This window comes from Gallus gallus, chromosome 6 (genome assembly GCF_016699485.2).
Source record: "Gallus gallus isolate bGalGal1 chromosome 6, bGalGal1.mat.broiler.GRCg7b, whole genome shotgun sequence".
NCBI lineage: Eukaryota > Metazoa > Chordata > Aves > Galliformes > Phasianidae > Gallus > Gallus gallus.
In genome coordinates this window covers 30,399,242-30,422,282 of record NC_052537.1, presented here as the reverse complement: position 1 = coordinate 30,422,282, position 23,041 = coordinate 30,399,242, and the positions used below count along the sequence as shown (strand labels likewise).

The 23,041-nt window shown below is 40.5% G+C and overlaps 1 long non-coding RNA gene across 1 annotated transcript in view; it reads left to right on the top strand.

Moving 5' to 3' along the window:
• The first annotated feature begins 13,537 nt into the window (after positions 1-13,537).
• LOC121111174 overlaps positions 13,538-23,041 on the top strand; it is a 36,713-nt gene continuing 27,209 nt past the window's right edge. Inside the window, exon 1 of the long non-coding RNA XR_005860897.2 lies at positions 13,538-15,002. This is a non-coding gene — a long non-coding RNA (uncharacterized LOC121111174). The remainder of the gene's footprint in view (positions 15,003-23,041) is intronic.

Here is a 23,041-nt window from a genome sequence, read left to right as displayed (position 1 = left end):
AGTTGCATGCAGTCGTCAGGACTGTAAATCAGAGACTAAACAGGTTTCTGCAATATAACATCATAAATCTCACACCATGGTTTCCAAATGAAACAGCTGTAGAAACTCTTCTGTGGATAGAAGCAAATGATATCTCTTGGCATCTGCAAAGGTAGGTTGCATGGTTACTGTTACAACCCAACCGGATGACACCATGAATGTTCACATAGAATTTTTCAGTCACAGTGTAGCTTTGTGCAAAATGTTCTTGTCCCAAACTTACAGGGTGTAAGTTTCCATAGTTTATTACTATTTCTAAGCACCTGTAGACGAGTGTTAGATACAGTGGACCATTCTGCTGCTTATATGTTGAGAAGCAGAATGATGCTAATACTTCTGCATTGAAAACATCAGCATTTGGACATCCGTTACTTATAAAAGTAGCGTAGATGAAGCATGCTATGCGTCTGCTCATAATAAGAACTTTAATAGTAACACTTAACATTTATTGTTCAAATAAAGATGTTTATCTAATCGTGAGGATCAGCACTGTTGTTTCATTTGAAAACATTAAAGAACTCCAAATCCTCAGAAAACTCCCATTGTCTGGGAATTCAACACTTCATATTTGTCACAGCATTGCAAACCCTTATGTAATAATTTTCACTTTCACTTAGCTAATTAGTTTTGTGTTAGACTATTAATAATGTAATTATTAGGAAGTATGCAAAACATTTGCTTTGAGTTACTTAGGTGATTAATTGAGAATGATGGCATTCCAAGTAGTTTGGTATACCTAAACTACTCTCTTAGAATGTTAATTCCCAGAATTTTACTGCGTTCAAAAGAAAACTGATCGCTAGGGAAAACATAAAAGCCTAATGCAGCTGTATAGAGATAATCTAAGTGCATAATAAATGAACGCATAATTATAGCTTTTATAAATGCTCTAAATTACTCATCTAAGATGTTTTACATTCCTGACTTCTTTTTGTAGAGTACCCTTGCTGTGCACTGTGAATTTTGACCAAGTTAAACATCCCTCTGAGATCTAACTTCTCCTGGTTTTGGACTGTTACAACAGTCCAAATGCTTGTTTCAGTTAACTGAAACCCTTCTAATCAGCTTAACTATATAATGTACTGAACTAAATTCGAGATTGGTCAGTAAATGAAAAGCTTTGACGCTATCTTCCAGTCTGACTGAAATTACATATCCATAGGAATGGACTTAAATTATTAATTTCTGTGCAAGCATGTTGTGTTGACAAAGCCAAATATTGCTTAGATCAGTTGATGATGTCTTGGGGTGGGCAATAAATAAGCAGACTTCTCTGTGCTTCTTTCTATATCAGAAGTCTCAGGGAAGCCTAAATTCATGCACCGATTCTTTACCCACCAATTTTGTCTTTCTTCAAACTACAGTCTTGATATTCTAATGGATAGCCCAAGCTCGTAGCTTCACAAGTGCAATTTTACTGTGAGCTACCTGACCTGCTCAGAGCTGTGTTAGCTGTCCAACTTTGCCAGCAAGGCTTCTTAACTAACTTATTATTGCATATACCATAATACTGTGAGGTTGTTTGGGTTTTACAGATTTGGCCAATGCCAACTTAATGACTCCCCACACTTTCTCTAAGCAGTGTCAGATGCTCTTCATTGTAAGTTTCTTATTCCCATGGACATCATAGTTTTTCATTTGTCCACACTCATGTTCTTACAGCTCTATCACGTTCAAAGGCCTGAACAATTAAGAAATTGTTTATCAACTCCTGTGAGAAAATACAGTCTAAAGTTTGACAACAGCATGCTAATAAAATAATTAATATCTTTAAACACCACATTCCTGAGCTCCTAAACCAAAGAGTGGCTGCAGGGACAGTTTGACAGATAAAAACACATATATAGTTGTTAGTTTTAATAGTTTTTTTGCCTGCAACCATAATCTGTATCGTTATTTTTCAGTTTAATTCTGCTGGACAAGTTTCAAAGATAAATATGGTGTGTAATAAGCCTTTGCAACCTCTAATTTGTGAAGGAGTGTCTGTCCAGTTAATACTTGTTCATTGAAGCAAGGGGTTTTGAAATAGCTGAAGTACAAACTGTAATTACTGATGTCTGTTTCCTATATACCTATGGGTTCTGGCATTTGGTCAAAAAATGTAATTATTGCTTAATCTCGGAGCATTTCCCATTTTCAAAAAAAAAAAAAAAAAAAAAGCAGCCCTTGCTTTATGAGAATTGCACAGCGCTGAACAACCTCAGCGAGACCAGGGCAGGTTTTTATTTGGTATTGATCATATAGAGTTAATCCAACAAAGTCTTTTTCCCAGTTATTTCTGAACGTTGCTAGTTCAGATAGGCATCTGTTTTTAATGTACCTCCAGTGCAAGTTCAGAACATTAAAAAAAATAATTAAATATAGTAGTGGGTTTTTTTTACTTTACAAATGGGATTGCTATAAAGAGGAATAAAAATCTTAATTTATTCAAGGACAGACTGCAGCTGGCAGTAAAGGGGCATATGGATGCTTTCCATGTTTTGTCCTGAGTTTGTCTTAGCTGGAGATAACTTGAAAGAAGTCTTCGATAAATGAGGTGGGTGCCTACATCTCTTTGAAAGTCAATGGGAATTGGGTACCTCATTGCCATCTGAGCTACTGAGAGGGCAAGAAGCGAACATTGAATGTGAATGTTCCAACTGTCCCAAGAGTTAAAGGAAGCACCAATTTCTTTCAAGAAAACTTGTCATTCTTGTCTAAAAATGACTGTGTTGCTTTGTATTTGCCTACAGCTGTGTTTATTTCACCATCAAATCTTGTTTTTCCAGTTTCCTTAGAAATGGGTAACAGAGTTGAAAGATTTTTTCTATTTCCTTGCTTAGAATCAGATTTGGAATATAACACTTTCTTCTTAAAAAGGTAGGAACAGCCAATAGGAATTGACTGTTCACATTTATTAACATCTAACTTTATTTATGAAATGAGCTGTATGGATTCTGCACGTGATGGCTCTTACCAAGCCCATTCTTGGATTATAGTCAATAAATATGAACACTTTGAGTAAAAGAAAGCTATCTGTGGTGAAAAGACAGCCTCAAGCCAAGATGGTGGTTGAGTTCCAACTCACAGAGAAGTGTGTCAGTTACTGAGTAATCACCCTAGCTTAAATACAGTGTTCACTGCTCTTGGATTTTCCCACTTAAATTCGACTGCAGATTAAGTGACTTCAGATAAATATTAAGTGACTACAGAATGAATTGAGCAGCTGTATTTCTCTGTTTTATGTTTCAGAATGAACTGGCCTCTCACAACTTAATTTTTGCTGTAACTGAGCATCATTTCACGTGATGCAAGGGAAAAGTTAGATAGGAAAGTACGGATTGTTACTCAAATGAGAACCAACTGCCTTTAATAGGAAAAAGGAAGTTTTGTTCATCCTTTTTGATGAGCTACTTAAAATGACCAATGTATCTAGATGTGCTGCTTGTGGTATATTGACTAAAACATAATGCTGTCTGTAGAGTCACTTAACCAGAAGGTATGTATGTTTTTTTCAGTCCTTCTGTTTAGAAAGTTGACTGATGACCTTGTGGGATCATGCTTAATGCTGAAATACTAGTTAGCTTTTACTAGTGTAGACAGTTGACCTCAAACTAATAGTCCTTTGAATTAATCAGACCTGTTCCATTAATTGAGGGAAAAATGCCTGTATCTTCTATGATAAATGGGATGATTTTGTGAAAAATCAGCGTAACTGGGATGATTTGGATTTTTTTAACATATATTCCTCTTCTGTGTAATTTATTGAAACACCTATTCCATGGTTATGTCCTGAGTATGTCATCAACTCCCCAGGCTGCTCTCTCTATAATACTGTAGATTTCCAAGAAAGCTCTAAATAAAACCAGATATAATATGCCAGCTTAAAGCAAACATCCAAAGAATATTGGCATGTTGGCAGAGTGCATGATTCAACTTGCAAGGAATTGAGAATGGAGCTTCTATTTTTCCTAGAGTTAATGAAGAGAAAATTAAGAGCAGCCTGCTGTCCTCTGTTGTCTGCTGATGGAGTACACAAGCTGCAAACAAGTGAGTCAGCCAAATGGACGTTTCCAATTTGAATACTTTGCTTTTCATAGAAATAGATCGAGAAAATGTCCATAGCAGTGCAAAGGGTCTTTCTTGTGGAAATATGTACATCATAGGATGTTCTGTTCCTAAGAATTATTTCCTTTGCTTCTCTGACTCTGCTCTTTGTTTATTCAAACAGGCATCATTTTAAAATAAGCTTTGCTTCAGATTACTTACATTTTTAGAGAACAGGTCAGAGAAGGGATTTGGGGTGCACTCTACTGCAGAAGAGCACATTTTTCTGAGATCTGTGGGACTGCTGTTTCATCCCATACATTAATCTCACTTCCCACCTCAACACACACCTTGATGCCACTCTGGCTTTGCACATCTGCTTCTGTGTCGGATCACAGCCTGCAGTGGGCTGCTGGCCATTTGGGTTGGGACTTCATATCCCCTGTTTCTGGTGTGCTTAGTAGCTGCTGCTGCCTTTTCGGTCTCATTTTAAGGAAAAATTGTCTTGGTTTTAAAGCATTTTCCTTTCCTATTCAGTGTGTGACTCCAACTAAGACAGCAAAAACACATCAGGAAGGTCAGACTAGAAGGGTGATCTTTCTAGAAGAGGAAAGAGGGAGGGATACATCTCTTGTCCTGATGTTACCTCAGGCTATGCTGCACTCAGGGGTCCCATGCTTACTCTGACGGGGCTCCCATGGAATCAACCTTCATGGGTTTTGATAGCTGTTGATAATGCTGGATGTTGTCAGATGCGATTGCAGACTGAAGGGCAGAATGATTTGGTGTACTTAATTTATTTTCTGGTTCATTCATGCTCTAGGAATACATTGCCAGAATCTTTCACTGTGCAAGTGGCACAGCTTAGCCATGGACAGGGCTCTAAAATCACTGGGGATGGTATTCCCAGTATTCTGCTGCCCTCGGTCAAAAAGAACAGTGCCCTTACTTCAAAACTTGTCACACTGGAACAAATAAAGATGACAAAATATGAATGAAAGCATACTAGTCTGGGAGTGAGTGCCTGCATTTGTTAAGGGGAACAGATATTAGCTCCTATTTCTATGCTGAGTGGAGAAGGGTTTATAAATCTTTACTCTCAGAGGGAAACTGTTAGGCAGAGAAAATGAAGCAGGCACTGCAACGTTTGGTGCTGCTAAACCTACTGTAGCACTGAAACAGCTCTCCTGCGTGTTAGCTGCCTTGCACTTACCTGAGCTCCATTCTTCAGCATTAATATCGTTGATATTAATCAATTAATTAATTAAGCAATCATCATGTGCATGTTGCCAGAGTTCTATTGGATATTTTCAGAGTCTTAGAATGTAATTCCCATTGGAATTAAAGGGGTCCATAAAATATCTGCATCTTGGTCTGAGGATGTTTAGAATATTGTCTTAAGTAAGGTGAAGTGGAACAGACTGTAGAGTTTTTAACTAACAGCTATAAGAAAAAGCTGTGAAATGTCCAGACCTGATTTCTTTGATGCAAGGAAAAGGGTATGCTGAATCATTACGAAAGTAATTGAGAGCAAATTAGACTGAAGGAGCAGAGATACAGGAGGGCTGGTGGAAACGCTTCCAGATCCATTGATGTCAATATTGAGATAGTTTCTGTGTATTAAAAAGCAAACAGATACAGATGCCTTACATAGAAAGTGATGCACTCTTAAACCAGGTGCAGGGATATGTTGAATACTCAAGGCTGTCTGGGTACTATTTGTCCTTCAGCATGAGCTCTGCAAAATTCAGTGCTCCTACTACATACAGCAACAAAAAAGACCTTCCCAGAAATGTTTTTGTGCTGTTCAATGAGCATTTATTGCAGCTGGCATTTCCCTTTCATTACCCTCACACCAGAGGTGTGCAGCAAAGGTGTACAAGTCACCATCACCAGCACTGTAGATAGACTGGTAAGAACAGACATAAGAAACAAGAAGACCTCATAAGACAAATTTTTAGTGCCTTTTGGAGGTGCACACACCTTCATCGTTGGAGTTTCTTAGCTTAAAAGGGGGGATGAAGCTCCTGGACAATAGGAGCAGAGACATCAGCAAGTGTATTTTAGGAAGAATGTTTCTGTAATCTTGAATGGCTTTTCAAAGTATCTCCCTCTGGTCACACGATGGGGAAATTTAAGCCACACTGTAATTTCTGCTTGTCATATCTGAGCTCCCTCTGGGGTAGATTGAACATGTACAGCTCACAGAGATGTGAGCAAAATATGACTTGAGTAGCAATTTTACTTTCATTGCCACTTAGTCAAATGTTCGTTCCTATTGCACTGGCTGTTTGCAATACTCTTAGTTAGCAGAGCTGACTTGTAAGGGCCCAAGCATGAGCATAAACACACTTTTCCCCCCTGCCCCCATAAAAGTGTAAGCAAGTTAGGAGTGTTGGCTGAGGCCATGGAGAGTATGACTCACAGAATATAGAGACCTGATCTCACATGAATCGTAACAAGAACAGGCAACCTGACACTTGACTTTTATACAGCAAGAACCTGGCAGCAACCTTTGTGATTCACAGGTAATCTGTTGTAAGTCCTTGCTTTCAACTGTTCATAACCTTTAGGCCTCCCATGTTTTGTGTTCATCCCAGACCGAATACTTTCAACTCAGTTACTGTCGTAAGAAAATATTAACTGGAAATTCAGATATGACAATCATACCCAGGACGCATCTGGGATTTTAGATATAATCATTAGAAAATTGACGTTCTTTCCATATTATTTGTTGTGAAATCTATCTATTTTGATGACATTTCAAGGGCTGTCTCCTCAGGGTGCTAATTTGCTACTGTGAAGTGCCATAGACTAAAGACCTTCTGTACAAATCTGAACAGAAGCTTTGTTTTATTTATTTTTATTTTCTTTTATTTCTATTTATTTCTTTGTTTCAGGCTAGCATTTCAGATTTAGCTAAATGACATTACAAATGTTAACGTACCTTATTTGGTATTTACAGCGCTGTTTAGCGGTACAATTCATCATGTCAGCATAGATTTCTACTAGAAGAAACGGAGTGTAAGTGCTTAGATCACATACAAACCAGCTGAAAAAAAAAAGATGTCCATCTAATAATAAATTTAAAGTGAGTTTATCCTGAGGATAAGCGTGTATAGCTCTATTGAAGCAAGTGGTCTTTTCATATAAGTGGAGCTGCACATGTTTTCTCCAGGGATCACTTCAGTCTACTTTGCCTTTGTGTTCTACACTGAAATTCTTTAAGATAGGAAAAACTTGCAGAGTATTTGCATGTACTAAGTGCCTGGCGTAGATCAGAGTCTTCACTTCTCACTTTTGCTAGCAGTACAATCATTTAAAATTAAAGAAAAAAAAATAAAACAAGTAATTAATCCTGTATGAATGTTCAAACATTCTGTTACCAAGAGTTATTTTCTCCCCCTAGACCTCGAACTTCCTCTGTGTGTGATCCAAGTAGGCTAGTAAAAGTCCTTTCCAGGAAAATACAATTTTCAAGCACTGTGACTGTGCTATGATACTTACTGTACCTGAATCTTTTTAGATAACAGGCATCATGCTGTCTTTGCTTTATTTATCTCTGATCGAAGAGCAAGGGAACACAGAAGCAGCAGTCAAGGAGCATATTAGGGGTGTACGCACCGTTTGTGATAGTAAGATCAAGCAGAACTTGTGAGAAGGAGAATTTTCTTCATCTAGAAATTTGGCTGCGCTTGTTATAAGATCCACCCTCATAAAGGGAAAAGAGCAATCTGGAAAATCTCTCTTCTCCCCGGAAGGACAGCCTGATGTTGGCTTAAAGGTGTGGGATTGGACTCTGGATACTTTTCCTTGGTCTTCATGGACCAGTTGAAGTAATTACGCCATCCACAAACCATGCTGGCTAGCGACCAGCTAGCTCCAATCCCAAATCTGTGCAGCTCTATTAGTACAGAGCTGCGTCCACTCTATTAAACCTTTTTAGAGTCCCTAAGCCTTGTTTGCAAATGGCTGGATGGACATTCTTCAGAAGATATTAGTTCAATATCCAGCACTGGCACCGTTTCACTGTAAGACCCTGGAAAATATGCCTGGAGCCAGATTTTTAAACACAGGGAGACATCCCAGAACCGACAGTTGAAATGCTACTGATCTTTTAAGAGACGCTGTTCAGTTGCAATCTACGTTTTTGCCGGAGGATAAATATAAAGCCACTCAAACTTTGACACTGCCTCTCGGGGAGACTATGAATGTATTTGTGCATTAACCCCAAAGTACAGGCACGCTCTTTCTGATCCAGTGGAAGTGTAATTATTTATACAAAGTGACATGATGTAATAAGGGAGAATGAATCAACCTCAGGATACTCAGTGTCTCAGTGGCTGGGATACTTCTCCAGCAGTGGGAAAGGTGTCCTCCATTCCAAAAGAGTATTCTGTGCAGGAGCCTCCCCTGGCTGTAATATATCTTTGAATATGGCTTCAACCAACACCTAAGCTCTCAACTCTTTCTGTTTCAAAGTACTCGTGGATGGAGCCCTGTGTTGTTAGAAGAATAAAGGCTTTCACTACAGTGAAAGCAATCGTAGCTGCTCTTACCTCTTCCCACTGGACAATTCTCTTCTTAGAGATTTATTTCCTTTTGTTTTACTTCTCCAGACTAGCTCTCTGAACATGGCTCTTTAAGTCTGGCCAAACCAAGCAGCCCAGTTCCTTTGGCAAACGTCCTTTGTTGGTGCCTGCTACTGATTACTTTTCCCAGGACAGTAAGTAGACTTCATCTTCTTTATTTCAGGTTTCTCAAATGGTGGGCAGCAGCCTCACCTGCGTTTGGTATACTGAAAGCAGCTGCAAGGGGTTTTTTGCTCAGGGACATGGTTTGGTGGAGGGCTGTTAGAGTTGGGGTAGTTTGGTTAGGTTGTGGTTGGACTCAATGGTCTTTAAGGTCTTTTCCAACCTGAGCAATTCTATGATTCTATAGGGCCAAAAGAGATAAAGATACGTGGGGAATTTGTCACAAGTTACATAGAACTCTGTGTAAGAAAGGGATATGCAGTCTGTTTTATATGGGCAGGTAATTAAAGGTTGATGGAAAGCTTGATTTTGAGTTCCTTTTTGAATGAACTCTAAGAAGGCTTCTTCCAAAACCCAACTTCTTTAACTTGTAAATTTATCCTAATTAATTTTTTTCTTTTCTCCTGAGGGGAAGGTGGACGCAAAAGTACAATTTTGTTAACTTCTCACATATCTTTGTGCCAGGAATACCTCTGAACACATCTGCAGTGGGTTCAAAGGAGCATGACTAGATTCATAGGAAATGCTTCCAAATGGTGTTATGAGCTGCATGTGAAGTTTGTACTGATCCTAAGGTAAAAACCAACAAGATAATTGTTTACAGGAGATGTTGGACAGTCTCACTCAGAAGTATTCACCTGATCTCTGTATACTTCTCTAACAAAAGTTATACACATGGTTTAAGGAGATGAAGAAGCCTTTGGGAAGACCTGCTGTTGTGAAAGGAAGGAAACGCTACGATTTGGCTTTTCTTCTCCAAGGTACCTGTTGTCTTTTCTGTAGAACTAGACACCTCACAGCAAATAGCAGGGAGGCTGTGTATGCTAGAGGGAGGCTGGGATGTAGAAGCAGACAAATTTTTTGTTCCAGCATAGCCTGGAAAGCAGCTATGCAGTTAGAAACAACTGCTGTGGCTGGCCACACTGTATGGGGACAGCAGAACCCCATGAGTCATGAAGTTCCAGCTGCCCCCAGTACCAGTACAGAGCACCTTGCCTGGCTTCCCCCAGCTCACTGCAGCTCTGATATTGTAATTCTGCTACAGTCGAGTGTGCCATCTGAATTCATTTGTCATATTCTGTGAACTGGAATTCATCAAAACGTATTCACTGTCCTTTTAATTAGTGTTAGGTTAGCATTTAAAGATACGGATAAATTCCCAAGTCTAACTTTGTTTAAAGGTGCATATTCAATACAGTAGCCAGGAAATCATGTATTCTCATGTACTTATTACCTTAGTAATGTAATGCTGTGAGGGAAAAAGGCAGATAATACTTCCGACAAATATTAAATGTTATTTGTATAGCTACTGTCTGTGAATTTAAACAGAGAATCCTTCCTCACGTCTTCCCATGAAACACAAGAATTTCTTTTGTGGCTTTCATGTTTCATTAAAGCTTTGTATATGGGGAAGAGGAAAATCTAAATTGGCTCTTAATTAAAGGGATACTGTCAGATTAAATATATTTTGAAGAAATGAACTTTGCTTTTTACCTGGGTTGTCAGTAACACCTAGCTTTATTAAAAATGAAATATTTTTTTTACATCTAATATACTTCTCACCATTTATCAAGCCGAGTCTTTTCTTCTCTTTGGCTGGTGAAACTGAAACAGGCTCTTGCTCCAGCTTCGTTGTCTGGATCCTATTAACTAACCCAGTGCTGAAGGACTTGAGGTTGTAAATAGCAGGAGATGATGCTTACATGAAAACAAAAAACAACCCCCTCCAAAAAAAAACCCCACAAAAAAAAAAAAACACAAAAAAGCCCCCACACGAAATAACAGGTGTAGAGGTCTGACTCTTCCAGACTGGTTTTGTTGTTGATCTTACAGGAGTTGCAGAAAGGATAGAAGAGGTGTGTATTATGTGTCAATGCTATTGTACTTGGAAATAGCAACATATTCTGTAGTCACAGAACTCTGCAATATCAGAGAGTGCGTTATTTACTAACTGGCTCTATCTATGTATAGCAGCGAAGGCCCTTTCCGGAGGTTCATATTAATGCACTTAGCATCCTCATGAACCTATCTGATAATACTTCTACATGGAGAGTTAAGCTCCTTAAGCATTGTTCACACCTCCAAGAAAAATAATACAGTTAAGTTCTTCCTTTAAATAAACTTTCTAAGCAAGTCTATTAATAGTTATCTGCTATCTCCCACAAGGGGAAACATGTAGACATTTCTGTACCAAGTTATAAATCTTGGGCTGCTGAGTATTAGGTAGTAAATTAAATGAGAAGTGAGAGCTGCTTTCAATGGATCCTCCTCTTTCATTTTACCACGCGGGAACGTTTAAGTTTGAATGGTGAGGAAAAAATCTGCGCCTCTGAGAGATGTTCCTGCGTGCTGAAAAATAAACCTGCCATGTAAAAGGCACTTCAGAATGCTTTTGTGGTAAAGATTTACCACGTCCTAGAAATATAAAAGCTTGCCTTGGTGTCAAACACAGTTGTATCATTTTAACGTGGCTATGTGCGTAACAAGTCTGCTCGTAAAATCTGACTTCAAGTATCTGGGGATGTCCACAGGCTTCAATAGCAAACAATAGCCTGCGGTTTGGCTCCTGCCAGAGAGTTGAGCAATTGGAACTCAGTTCCCAGGTCAGCGATTTCCTCTTACTGTGAGCAATTCACTCATCGTTCTCTGCTCTGCTATTCCCTCTCTTGTGATAGCCAGAGGTGTCCATGGTGCAAAGCACACAAGTCACTTGGTGGACAGAGATTCTGGACAGGACCATGGAATTGAATGGGAAATTCTGTCTGCTCTGAAATACTATCAGGTCATTAAAAAACAAAAACAGAACAACACCAACAACAACAACAAAACACGCACTCTAAATAAGGAATGTAACTGTAAATGAAATTTCACAGATGTACACATTGGTGCAACGTCTTACCCTTTTCATCCTGTTTGTTGCTGTATGAATTTCCCATAGTGCAGTGGAATTTCATTTGGACAACGACAAAATAATCATAATGGTAATAATAATAATGATGAACTGAAGGGTTTGGATCCTAACCATAAAAGCTAAGCTAGCTGTGTTTATACTATGCCACAATCAAGCAGAAATACATAAACAGGGAATCAGAGGTGTGCAGGCAACACAGAGCATAGATAATTCCTTTTTGGATGAAGCATATGGCCAGCAGCTGGCAGAACTCCGCAGATCTCTATGAAACCAAATGATAATGTAGACATCCTTTGCTGCATGTTCCTGGGTGACAGTAACTGGTAGGGAGGAAAAGATTGCCCATTCCAAACCTTTATTTTATTTAGTGAGACTTTTATCACTTCTGTTTCTCTTTTGAAAAGAGTAAGGAAGAAATGTGAAGGCAGAAGCTTCCTGGAAAGTATAAAGGACAACAATGGGAAAACAGGCTTTTATTTTCTTTCAAAGACTCTAAATTAACTTTCAGCATATGTTAGCATTCATAGTTCTTGCTGATCATGCATCAGAACGAAAGACTTGTGATGATTATGAGTTCTTTGTGTCGCGGTAGGTCCCAGAGATCAGGGTGCTATTATGCTGGTTGTTGGTAATTAGTGATTGTGTACTCCCCGGAGTGGTGTCTATCTCAATGAACAAGACAAAGGATGAGAACAAGGAAGTAGTATTGTGCTCCTTTTCCAAACAGCAGACTGAGAAACTGGAAAATTAAGTTATTTGCCCATGTTCATGCAAGAAATCTTTGGCAGAATTTGGCAAACAAAGGTTGGTGTTCTGTTTGTCTGGTAGGAAAATGTCTGTCATTCAGGTATTGAAAAAGAATACTGTTTTAAAGGTCAGAATAATGTCAGGTTGTAAAAAGCAATGATTTTTGTCACCTTTAAATCTGTTACAGCCATGTGCGTGTGTCAGTTGTTGGGCTTTTTTGGTATATTGTTTTTCTTTTCAACATCTCCAGCTTATTTCCATCTATATTTCTATTTAAAAACAGGTTAGCAGGAACGCTAGGAGAGGAAAGAGCTGAGATATTGAGTGAGGAAAGACAGTACGCCAAAACCGTGATAAGGCTGCGTGTGAAATTCAGCCCAGGACGTACTGCTCTGCTCATGGCCGACCCTCCGCCACCCTTGGGCTGAGCTCCAGTGCTCCCCTGCTCAGGAAGTGCTGGCGTCAGGATTGAGCCATAGCTCAGGGTGCATTTAGAGACAGTAGAGGCTGTGCTGTGGCATAGGATTAGGTTAAGGAAGCGGGGGGCCTTCACAGCTGGGACTTACATCACTGGGGATGTTTCTGTTGTGCATGGCATGTGACAATCTGTGATCCTGAGCTCTTGTCCGGCTCTTTTTGAACCCACAATTCTGTCTCTTCCCTACCTGTGTCATAGCATCTAAAATGGACAAACCTGCCCTACGTTTGCCGAGCTCTCAGGAGCCCATTTTACTTTTCCAGTTCTTCATGTGATGTGAAGAGTCCAGAGTACAAATCAGGATCTTTACCTCGGTGCTTTTCCACATGAACATATGAAGTGGAGATGCTGAATGCTGAACTTGGAAGGTCTCTTTTTCCATCCTTTGATCCGTCCTCCCTCTCCTTTGGTAAACTGAGGTGATTATACACTGTGAACTACAGCTTGTTTCATTTGCCCTTATTTCTTAGTGCTAAGAGCACTGCGGTATGACTGCTGGGCTCATGTTGAGGTCAGGCGGCTCCCCTCAAAGGCAGCGATGAGGATCCTTGGACATCACCTTGGAATTTCTTGCTGCATCATAAACAAGCCCTGAACACGTTCTGAGACCTTCTGGCATGGCATGGAGCCCAACACTGGCGCAACATTTTGTAACACTTACGGTAAAAAGTGGAAGGAAAAGTAACCAAATTAACAAAACAAAACCCACTGCTAAACTTAACACTATTTGGAACACCGAGTTGCCATAACAACTTGGTGCAAAAGTGTTTGGCAGCAACTTTGTGCTCGGTGCCATTGAGGCTAAAATAACCTTACTCTTGTGTTAATACTTAGCCAGCATAGTAAATACTATTGGTTACAGAAAATTAAAACTTTTAAATAGTGAAACTACTTTTACTGAAGTAAAAGAAACCTCTTAAATCTAAGTGTTTTTCTCCTTTTAAAAAAGCATAATTTGTCAGACATTAAAATAACAAAAGGTCTTTGAAAAAGGATTATGGTTTCTGATGTTTCACTACGAGAATGGATTTACTTTATATCCCACTGATGTTGTAATCTTGAATTCTGAGGTAATGTTTTAGCCCTTTCTTTTCATATAAATAAAGATTTCAATGATAGCACTTCATTTCTTCTGTAGACCTTTCCTTTCTTTTTTCAAACTACTCATTTTCTCTTGCTTCAACCATTTCATCCGAATAACATACAAATTGGATGCAGTGCTTATTAGGAGGAGGGGAGCGGTTAGAAAGGCAAAGCATTTCAAATCAACGCACTGCTGGCTGCTAGGTAGATTTTAAATGGAGAATTTCCATGCTGTATGTTTGCCTTTATGGCTTGCTGCTTAAGAAAGTCTTGTTTTGGAAATTTCCCATTGAAACATATAGATGTGTATTTTTTTTTAGTACAGTGCGTTGTGCTTATATATATATAATGTGTATATATATATAACATATACACACAGGTATAATTTGTAAATTCCTTTAAGCACATTACTCTGTGGAGCACAATTATTGACCATCAGTATGAAGCGCTGGTTTTAAAGAATGGAAAGGTATATTTTAGCACTGCTAATCGTCCCTCCTTGATAAACAGCACCGTATGTATCTCTTTGGGTAGCGGATGTTTTAACTAACAGAGTATCTTTAAAAAGTCCAAAATTCCACACCTTCTCTGTAATTAAATCCACTTCTTACACTCAGTTGGGTTTGTTTTTGTGGAGCAGATGTCCTCAGTGAGAGGAATTGCTTACAAGAGGGATTTATTGACATGAGAAGCATCGAGGGGGTTTCTCATTTGAAAACTGATGACAGGAAAACTGGGTTTTGGTTCAAGGCTGTCGGAATTGTTCTCTGGGGGAGAACTGCTCTGTCAGTCATCTTTCTTTTTCTTTCTTTCGTTCTGAATGAGATACAGAGTAGAGGATGAGGTGCTCGTGGGTCTCCAGCAGGATATCACTGTGTGAGCTGAAAGAGTGCGAGAAGACCAGCCGGGCTCATAGCGGGAGGCTTTATGGAGCTACAGGAAAGCTGCGCCCAGGATGGTGCAGGTGAGGTGGGACGGTGCTCGGCTCTGCGGAGAGGACGGAACAGAGGGCGGCTGCGTCCCCAGCCCTCAGGTTGCGATGCCTCCATCCGGCCAGCAGGGGGCGCTCTCCCCGCGGCACCGCGGGTAATACAGCGCTGCCTATGGGCACCGCTCGGGCTCTGTGTCCCGGAGTCGCGCTCCAGCCCGGCAGGGCAGAGCTCTCCCACCGCAGGAGTCGTTTGAAGGGTCTCACCCCCGCTCAGCCAGATCTTCGTGCCCTCTTGAGATCCGTGGCAGATTTATTTCTACTAATTTTTAAATACCAAGTGTATCTAGTGTACTTATTACTCCTAATTAGTGTGAGAATAAAGAATCAAAGAGGGTATTCCTCCAATGACTTGTTTTTGAAGAGTGACAAATTAATCCCCTTGGATGTGGCTGAAGCCAGGAAAGATGTGTTTGTTCCTCGAACCGACTGCAGCCGTTGAACGATCAAAACTCCTCCCGTGATAAACAGACGGAACGGCTCCTTATTTCCTCGTGAACCCAGGGCCCAGGGGCTCTCTTCCCAGGGCCAGGCCTTCCCCAGCTAACGAAGGCTGAGGAATGCACTCTGGTCAGCTCCTGGCTGCACACCATGAGATGCCTGCCTCAGAGCTGTGAGCATCCCTGACCCCCTGCATCCATTTTCTTATGCTATTGTGAGCTTTGGACCAAGCCCTCAGTGGTTTGCTTGCACTGTTAGCACTGCCCGCCATCCTTGAGATGACATTTGGAGCACGGTAAGGGAAAATCTCATGGCTCAGTGTTTTTTTCAGGTGGTTCTCCCTGTAAACGCATCGTAACGTTTCAAGGGGATGCTTGTAATCTGCTTTAATAGGGGTCAGGTGGCATTTACGAGAATGATGCCAGCTTCAAGGGCACAACTTTAAATCTTCCCCCTTTTGCTTTAGCTAGAAAGCATGAGAGATGCTGAGGCGATAAGCTGGAGATGAGATTTTGACAGATGCCTTTTCCAATGGGATCCTGAGATAAGTGACAGGGAGATTTCCAGCCTGGATTACTCTCCAGGTCCCAGTGTTAGGCTAGGAATGAGTGCAACGGGGAAGGCGTGGAAGCCACCTTTGTGCTCAAGTCATCAAAGCAGCGCACTGACGGCTGTTTAAATGCTATCAGCCCACGACAGGCCCTCATGGGACTGCTGCACCTGCTGGCCATGCTCCTTTATGGCTGTGCTGCATCCTGCTGTGTGCTTCTCTTACCCCCGGGGTGATGCCGAGCTGACTGCGCCAGCGGGTGTGTGCTTACAGAGGGGTAATCCTCAGCTGTTTGTTCCAGCAGCTCAGAGGGAACAGCAGCTGCTGGCCCACTGTGGATAAAGGGTGTAGAGCTGCAGGCAGCCACGCTCAGGTCGAGCGGGGTTAGAAGGTGGTTTTCCCCCACACGCCGTCCCTGCCGTGGGTCTCGTGCAATGCTCCCACTGCAGGACAAGATATATGGAGTAAATGGAGACTGTGATGTTTAAAACTCTTATCCTGACCCCTGCATGGTCCCAAAATTTGTGGCTTAGCTGAATATAACCTAACAAAGTATGTTTCCCAAGGGAACATACGGTTCTCCTGCACACTTAAGGCAAGGAAGACAATGCTTCTATTTCACTTCAGACAGGACGAAATATAGTATAATAAAATCCCTTCACTGTGCTCAACTACAGAAAAAGTGATATTTTCACATGCTTTTTCTCTTGGATATCAGACCTTTTTCAAATAGAACCGGGCTGTAAATAGCTGTGAAAATCATTGAGAGGGGGAATTTCTATGAAACGGTGTGTGCCACGGGATGCCGAATGAATGCACACACAGATGTATGGATTTTATTATTTTTATCTCATATGATGCACTTTCAATGTCTTTTTTTTACATACGCTCAATTAATAAGAAGTTTTTCGATTGAATTCCATAAAGCAATTTCCAGAATTACTAGAAAGGACAAAGAGGAAAAGAGCAGTTCAGGCAAGGGGGAAAGTGATGCAATTTTAAAATAAATGATAATTAATGCCATGGAGCATTACGCTTGTTTTCAGCAGGAAGGTCTGCAACGAAGAGAACAAATAGTCACGGCAGCTTAAGTTAAGAGTATATCATACTCAGTGTTGCTGGGCCAGACCTCAGGTCTCTTTCCTGGAAACCAAGATGAAGTTTGAGGATAGGTGATATGGCCATGGGATGGGTGATATGGCTGTGGGATAGGTGACATGGCCATGGGATAGGTGATATGGCCGTGGGATAGGTGACATGGCCATGGTTCTTTGAGTGTGAGGCTCAAAAGTTGTGTAGGTGGGAGCTTGAGAGCCCAGAGGGGAAGGAAGCTGCTTCTCAGACCCAAAGAAATGGAAGAGGCCCAGATGGAAGGTCCAGTGTTGAGCGCTGCTGGAGGAGCAGTGAGAGACAATGGGGGCAGACAGACATTGAGACACACGTGGAAAGCAGAGTAAGCCCTTTTTTCTTCCTAGGGAACCATGTTTAAAGAATATAAATTTCAAGACATATGAAAGCACATTTTTAGGTGAAACACCAAAATATTCAACCTTGTTGTACAGTCACTGAAGGAGAGAGTGCTCTTGTTGCAGGATCTAAGGCCAAACAGAGCTGGCTGTAATCTCCTCTGTGCTTTTTCTACCCTGGCTATCCCAGATCCACATCAATTTTCACCCAGATATTATATAGAGAAGGTTGCACGAATGAAGATATTTCTTTGCTTCTTTCTACTTCTTCCCACCTGTGGCTGCTGTAGTTCACACCGGCCTCGCCTTTCTCTCAGCACAAAATCTTGCTGCTGAAGAACACGGCTAGACTGCAGCGCAGACATTTATCACTTTATTTTCTCCTATGGGCAAGGAGTGGGAACATCTCATCTGGTGTGCTGAACTCGGATCTAAGTGCTAAAATGTTTACTGCTTTCAGTCCGCCCAGCAGGAGGCTCTGAGTAAAAGTGATGGTTGACAGCCTGCTGCCGTTGGTACCATCCAGTCAAAGAGGCTCGCAGCAGAACTCGAGCGGTGTCTGAACTTCAGACTTCCAATTATTTTAGGGGGGTTGTTCCACAAAGCCATCTAGATGGTTGTCTATTAACATTGAATGGCATCTCAGCATTTGAAATACGTTTAGCGAGATTACAGCGTTCGTACCTAGGAGCTCCTGATCATCTTCCACCTTCCCTAATTAATGCATTCCTGCACTTAATGGCACTCATAGCAACAAATAATCTCTGTTCTCCCCTAATGATATGCACTGCACCTCGGCACGACGACGTCGATAAATACATTTATGTTTTTGTTATTTTAGAAGGAAAATGCACGTGCTGTGAGTAATGAATTGAAGGTTAAGTGACAATTTTTCTTTATAACCCCTCATGTCTTACAGTCTGTGAACTGAAAACTGGATTAACCTTTAATTACCCCCTGTGATCTCTCAACCCTGAAACAACATTACCACTCCTCCTAGTGTTATTTGCATACAGCATTTAATGAGAGAAACATCTGTTTGCATATTTGGTATCATTAATATTATGTAGATGAGCTGAGTATTCATGTTGCAGTGGGCAATTGTGCGGAAATCCCCTTTTCTCTCATTTTTGCTCTATTTCCCCCCTCCTAACAATTCTGACTTGTATTAATTAGAAAAAGAGCTGCCTGGTGCCGGTAGTCCTGCATACGTAATGCACAGCTGCTGTGTGATCTGAATGGCAGCACAGCAGTATCCTGATGAATTTATGAAATATAGAATATTCGTTTTTGATGCTGTTGATATTTTTTGAGGTAAATTTACCCATTAATAAAATATATTACTGAAAATGTAATTAATACAAGTGAGATAGCTAACAGATCTTTTTTTTCCTCCAAACTTATTTCTGTCTATTAAGATAAAGCATTAAGTATCTAATCCAGCAGCCATTTTGTTGGCTAGGCTTTAGTTTAGAGCTTGATACCTGTTTCCGTTCTCTCTGACAGAAGAACAGAAATGTTCCTTATGGCCCTACAATGAAATCTTTATTCTGTGCTGATCCACAGTCTTTGAAAACTGATGGGCTACTGCATATAGTGAGAGCATAAACCTGAGGTCTGGAAGAAGATCCTGTTTGATTGGTTCTTTTCTTGAGAAATGGGGGGGATCTTTTCCTTTGTTTAGCTTGAAAACTGCTTTCTTGAAGTCGTTCATCAGAAAAGTCTAAGCCATTGCTGAGATATATATATATATCTATATATATAGATATATATATATATATATCTATCGAAGAGGGTCTGATATATGTGCAGGGAGAGGCACAGGGTGACCGAACTACTGAGAAGAATTCTAGGGAGAAATAGAAAATTGACTTCTAGGCTGCAAGTTTAAACCCCCTAAGTCCCACGTGTTACCATTTGATGGGTGTTTAGCCAACTTGATATGTATATAATGTCCTAGGTTAGAAACCAGTAGACAGAGTCCAGGATCTTAAAAATTCTGCTCTTAGAAGGGAAGCTGAGGATTTGGTTTGACTTTTTTTCCTGTGCTACTTTTCTTTTTAACTGTCTTCTGAATTTCCACTAATTCAAAGGTAGAAAATACTTCCCACAGTGAGATTTGTTACGTTTTCCATGGATCCTAAGTTCTCATCACAAATGACATCAGTTTGCCCTTTTCTGCTTGAGTTGAGCCACTGAATCTGTGTCAGTGACTACTAAAAGTTTGCACAGCTCTAAGTGATTCTTTATCTGGAGTTCCATGTGGATAAAGATGACTCTCATTGCCAAAAATTACACCTAAGCTGTATTTATCTGTCCAACCATTCCTTTGTTGAAGGCAAATGAGTAGAATAGTTCCGTGGTGGCCTTTGTTTGTTTTGGTTTGATAGACAGAGAATTCCTGCTAACTGCTTGGCTTAACCTGCAGAAACGTAACAGTTTGACACACAGTAAGAATTTCAGGCAAGAATGGTATTTACATTCTCTGCCTGAATATATTTCTTCCCTGCTGGACTTCAGCTAAAATCAAAACTGTCTTGTGATGCTGTCCATCAGAATCACTGCTCGCGAGCAGCTGCTCATCAGTATCACCCATCCTTCCCCTAAGTAGCTTAGAAGAAGGGAAATCAAGTTGTTCTTTTATGTTTGGAAGTAATTTCTATGGGGGGCAGCTGCTAACTTTCAGCGAACAACAAAATAGAAACTTGAAAAAATCAGGTTCACCTGCATGCCAAAATTCAGTGTATTATGGATGGATGAGGTTATTCTTTAAGATGGATGTTTCCATCTGGATGGCTTCCTTCCAAAGTTTCCTTCTCAGCTTTTCCCAGAATGAGAGGAATCCTAGATAAGGTGTGAACAAACTCAAGATGAACGATGGCTGATCAGATGAATGCTCAAGTACCACCTCTTTCCAGATCTGCTGCAAAATAATGACATTGCTCCCTTTGAATTCATGACTTAAATTTTACATGAAGAGTTTGTGAGGTGTTTTTTGTTTGGTTGGTTGTTTTTTTTTGCAATGCAAATCATTTTCATGATCAGTTGCACAAACATTCTGCGAGAACATACATTCCTTGAAAGCAGATTTTCGTAGTTTAAGAGTTGCTTTCTGTAAGCCAAGCTTGTATATCTAAAGGTCTGACTTGCAGATAGGATTACCGTGGTTTTGTACACAAGTCATTACGTTGGCATCTAGCAGGCAAAAAAATCCTTAATGTATGCAAACTGTTGTGCATGCAAATTATAGTCCTACGCGTGGAATTTAGGCATGCAGGCAAGCACAGTGCTCCCCCCATGTATTTGCCTGACTCCTCTTTAAAGTGTCTGCCTCCTGAATGCAACGCCTGCAGTTCTCGGGCCAGGTTCTGATTCTGGAGCTTGGATTTGTTTGGGCGAACAGGCAGTCTTAGTGTGGTTTGGGCTTTATGTTGGCGTAACTGTTGATTTCTTAAGTCTTTGTATTTTAGGAACTACTATGTATGAGGAAGGATATCTCCAGTGATCGGTCCTGGAGAGGTAAATGAGATGTGGGAGAAGGTCATATAAATCTTATCAGAGTTGGGGAATAGAGTCCTATTATTCCAAAGTTGTGTTTTGTATTTCAGCTACGCCAGCAAATTGTAGGTTGCCAGTAATTTTGGATAAAAAGGATTTGAGCCTATCATGGCAAGTTTTCCTTATGTGATGTTATCTGGGCATTTCAGATGCAAAGCACATGGTCTTAATTCACTAAAGGATCCATTTTTGAGGTGAGAACTATCCTGGGGGGGAATTAGGAAAGCCGTGGGGCCTTTTTTGCATCTACCACAAACTCCTTACACATCCCAAGGCTCTGGACATTCCAAGACAATGTTCCTATTAGCACCAAATGCAATGCAGTGGCATCTAGAGTGAAGTAAAAGTTGTCGATTGAGCTGGTTAAGAAAGAACATCCTCTATTGTTCAAGGAGTTTTATCAACACAAAGTTAAATAAATGTTGGTCGGCACAGATGTCGTTTTACACACCGCAACCAAGAGAAACAAAACCTGTGTGAGGTGAGCTCTTTGTGCTCGGCACTGATTGAACTATTCTTGCTAAAATAAATGCCTTTTGCAACAGGGTTTAACTGAATGCTTGTGTAATTTTAGTGCAGTTTATTCTGTTGGCATTTCAGCACCCCGATGCTCCCTCTCGCTGGTTTATAAAGATATTTGCTCTGCTTGTCCTTGGAGTGATATCACATTAATATCAGTACTTGAATATGAAAGAAATTGTTTTGGAATGGGTGAAACACTTCTCCAGTGAGCCACTTCCTTCGCTTCGTTCAGCTGCTTGCCTCCACGAAGCAGCTCTGCAGGTTCTGTTTGCATCTGTGCTCAGAAAACGGCTAAACAAGAAAAACAAGAATAAGATCGGTGTCGTAACTGAGTTTAAATGCAGTGCAATTTGTGTTAATGGAGGCTTTTATGGGCACTATTATATAGTAAATTAAATTACATCTTTATTCTGATATCTAAAATAAATAGTAAGTATGTAATATATCAGTAATAGAAAACCCTTGGCATTTAAGAAAGAATTGTGCTTTAATGTAAGGACGTTTTTTATACCTCAGTAATAAATTAACATTTCAAAAGTACTTTAGCCTGCTGAGATGGATCATTCTATGAGTATGGGTAACACCATGGACTCCAATAATTAGTGTAAATTGCCTTTGAATAATACAGAGCTGGGAACAACTTTCAGTGCTTAATGCCCCTTGCAGTACATGATGAAGAGTCCTTAATGGAGCTTGGAAAAACAAGTAATACCTATAAATCAAAGAAGAAAAGCCGTTTTTGATGCATTTGTCTGAGAGTGTGAGTTTTAAAACCAAATTGTTAACACTCCTCCCTGCTGAGGGTCATGGATTAGCTAGGGTGGGAGTTTCTTATAGGATCTTTCACACTAACCAGCAGAGGTAGGGGGTTTCAAATACAAGTGTTTTCTTAACCCTAATCCCTGCCTCCCTGACCAGTAGAGCTCTGAATTTCTCTCTAATTAGGTGGAGAATTAGTAGGTGGATAAATGTGTTAGTGGATGAGGATGAAGTGATTAACGTGCCCCAGACTATGATAGTGAGTTCTAGGCGCTACTGAATTCGTTTTGTTTCTAATAACTTTCTCCCCATATTCCAGTGTCACTACAACAAAGTACATGAATTTATCTCTCTCTAATCTTACAGCACTGTGTTCTGTTGCCTCCTTGCCATATCTTTATCTCCCATACCTAGGCAGCAGAGCAGGATGTTGCCCAATGTGTCAGTTCACATTTATGCGTGCTGTTTAATTATCTGAACAGCTTTGTAACCTAATTGAGATACTGAGTTTATAGAGACTGTATATATGAAGGACTGTATGTATGAAGGAAGAGTGACATTTCTTGCAAGAAAATGAGAATGCATTCTTCAGGTACTTGCCAGCAGTACTTTAAACCCAAACAAAACCTACTGCCTTGCTTGCTTGCTTGCTGCTGCACTCTGTTCTATGTGTGGGACACTGCTGTAGTCGAGGACGTGCAGTTTTGTGGCATTATGTC